At 55.0% G+C, this 3,004-nt stretch overlaps 1 non-coding gene across 1 annotated transcript; it reads left to right on the top strand.

Annotated features, from left to right (window-relative positions):
• Positions 1 to 478: 478 nt before the first annotated feature.
• On the top strand, positions 479 to 585 carry LOC147727279 (U6 spliceosomal RNA). Its single transcript, XR_015309655.1, has one exon. It is a non-coding gene; the product is annotated as a U6 spliceosomal RNA (small nuclear RNA).
• The last annotated feature ends 2,419 nt before the right edge of the window (positions 586 to 3,004 follow it).

Here is a 3,004-nt window from a genome sequence, read left to right on the forward strand (position 1 = left end):
CCGCCATGCCTGTTTTTTTTCTGCTCCGACGGCTGTCGAAACGCTGGTGCTCCCGGTTCCTGCCTCTGTTGCTGTTTGCTTCTGGTTGTTTTGGCGGTGCCGTGAGTGTTTCTTTTGCATTTTTAAATGCTTCTGTTTATGGTCTTTTCATGTTTTTACCGGCGCGGCCGCTCCGGTCCTCCGGCCAGCCACGCTCCTGTTCTGGGGTCAGGATGCTCCCCGTTCTTGTGCTGGGCTGGGGCGGGGAGCCCTCCTGGTGTTCTGGCCCCAGGTCGTTCCGGCGCTGGTGCTTTAGTGCAGTGGCCGGCCGCTGCGGCCATGTTCTTAATATGTGGCTGTGGGTGGAGACTGCAGGGCTGCCCTTTTTTGTTTATTTTCTGTTCTCACATATGAGATTACTGTTTGGGGCAGTGTTTCCTGGAGGTTGCTGGGCACTTCCTTTCAATACCACCACCAATGTGTGTTGGTTGTTTTCCTGGTGCTCGCTTCGGCAGCACATATACTATGCTTGGAACGATACAGAGTAGATTAGCATGGTCCCTGCACAAGGATGACATGCATATTCGTGAAGCGTTCCATATATGGAGTTTACTCCTTTACTCGCCATGTTTGAGGGGACTTCCTCTCCGGTGCATCCACGGAGCTGTTGCTCTTTGGTATGTCATATGCCTATGGTGTCACAGGCTATCATGTGCTGAGGGTTCAAGTCCTGCCTATGCTGTCAATGTGACTTGGGATGTTCATTTTCATGCTGTGCTTTGGAAATTTGCATTCTCTTTGTCCACGTAGCATCTTTTGCAGTTTTTCTTGGACTGTTTTGCGCTGTCTGCGCTGCTGGTGCATGCGGCTATGCCATCATCTCTTGTTGGTGGGATCGTGGACGTTTTTTCCCTGTTGGGGTATACATTCGGGGATGGTCCATGAGATTTCTGGCGTTTTGTTGCTGGGTCTTTCTCCCTGATTCATTTGCTCCGGCGGGGTTTATTCCCATTTTTTACCGGCCATTTCGTGCTGTCCTGTTGGCTGTACTGGCTGCGGTGTGGCTTGGCATTGCCATGCGGGGTGTTCCTCTCTTTCTGGGGACACGATTTCGCCTGGCGGTCTTTGTCACCTGGTATCCTCCATTTTTCTTCTTTTTTGCACCTTCTCCCTCGGTCTTCGGAGGCTTCTTCCCTGGAGGTCCGGGTTGGGCGGTTGGTGGATTCCGCTCTCAAGAGTTCGTATGCTGCTTCTCCTTTTTTGGGGTGTGTGCTTGCTCTTTTTCGGTCTGTGTTTTCTTAGGGGTCCCTCCTTCCGGTCCCGGATGGTTGGGCCTTGTCCTCGGCTACCGGGGCGGCGGGGGCTTGTGAGATTTCTCACTGGCCTGCGTTTTGGTGCTTTGCCATTCCCCTAGTGCCTTGGTCCTATGCCTGCATTTTTTGCACTACGTTTGGTTCCCTGCCTCTGCGGCGCCTGCTGCTGCCCCTGAATGTCAGTCGGATATGTTGTGCCCGGGTGGAGTCTCTGTGGCCTGGTGGTTGCATCTCTTCCTCTTCAGGTTATGTGTTCCACTCCTGGTGTTGACCTGCTTGTGGGTCGCCTATCTCCTTTGATGTCATTGGTCCGGTCTGCTTTGAGAATGGTGATTCCTGTTGGTCGTCATTCTTGGTTGCCGGTTTCCATTCCGGGCTGTCCCCCTTTTAGGCCATTCTTCTTTGGCGTCGGCCAATTTTTTGTCGCTACGCTCTGTGGTGCTGGTTTCGGTGATGGAGTGGGGCCGGGGGTCCTCTTTCTCTCTGTTCCAGGTCCTGGCTCCCGTTGGTCTTTCTGTTCGGTTCTGCCTCCCGGGGCTTTGGTCGGGTTGGTGCGGCTGTGTCCCTTTCGGTTGAGCCCCTTGCAGCCTGGTTTTCCCCTCTTCTTGGTGGGTAATTTTGGCTTCCCTAGGTGTGGGAGTCGCCTGTTTTTCTCGTTCCCCTCCATCCGGCTGCTCAGAGGTTTGCGGTGGTTGAGTTCCGTTTCCTGTTTTCAGGTGTTTCCTTTCGGTCTCTCTCATGCTCCTCTGGTTTTTTCCACGGTGCTGGCTCCTGCTGTGGGGGTTTGCTGGCCTGGTTCCGGTTTCTGGGGTCGTTTTGGGTCTGGCCGTTCCTCATCTGGTTCCTGTTCGGGGGCTTCAGTTCCTCGGGACCGGTTTGACGCTTTGCTGGGGGCTGTTTCTCAGTGCTCGCTTCAGCGGCTCGTATGCTTTCTGCTGAGCGTTGCTGGAGGGGGTTGACATGGCCCCTGCGCTAGGATGACACGCATTTCGTGAGGCGTTCCATATATCCGGATCTGTTCTCTGTCCTGTTGGATCTTCTGCGGGTCCTACTGGGTCTCCCTCCTGCCCCGGCTCGGGGTTGGTTTTGTGTCCGGCAGATGGTGGTTGCCTCCTCGGCTGTGGTTCCTTGGGCTCTTGTGCACCTCGTGTCCTTGGTGTTTCTTCTGATGTCTTGTTGGGTCCTTTGTCTTGCTGATTACGAGGCTCTGGTTCCTCTCTCCCCTGGTCTGGTGGCTTTGCTCTCCTGACCTGGTGTGGGGGGTGCATTTCTGCTTTCCTCTCTCCTCTTGTTGTCTTTGGATGCCTGTCCTTGGGTTGGGGGCCCCGTTGGGGTCCTTGGTGGCCGGCTTGTCTGTTGTTCGGGCTGGCGCTCTGGGGGCTCGTTGTTGTTTGGGCCTTCTTGGGGGGTCCCGGTACGTGTCTCTGTTCCTGCGGGCTTCCCTGTCTTGTTTTTGGGCGGCGACTTCTCTGTTGTCTTTCAGAGGGTCTTGAGAGGCATCCCTGTTACGGTGGTTGGTTTCTTTACTGGAATGGTACTCTGGTTGTGCCTTCTTTTGGTGGCTTAGGCCGCTTCCTGCCGTCCTCTGTTTGGTGCTGTCTGGTGCTTGTTTCGACGGGACATTTCCTTTTGTTGGGACATTGCGTGGGTGCTTGGGACTGTGCGCTGGTGCTTGGCATGGCCCTGCGCTGGGTTGTCTTGCTACTTCGTGT

The sequence above is a fragment of the Lissotriton vulgaris genome, chromosome 3_1 (assembly GCF_964263255.1).
Source record: "Lissotriton vulgaris chromosome 3_1, aLisVul1.2, whole genome shotgun sequence".
NCBI lineage: Eukaryota > Metazoa > Chordata > Amphibia > Caudata > Salamandridae > Lissotriton > Lissotriton vulgaris.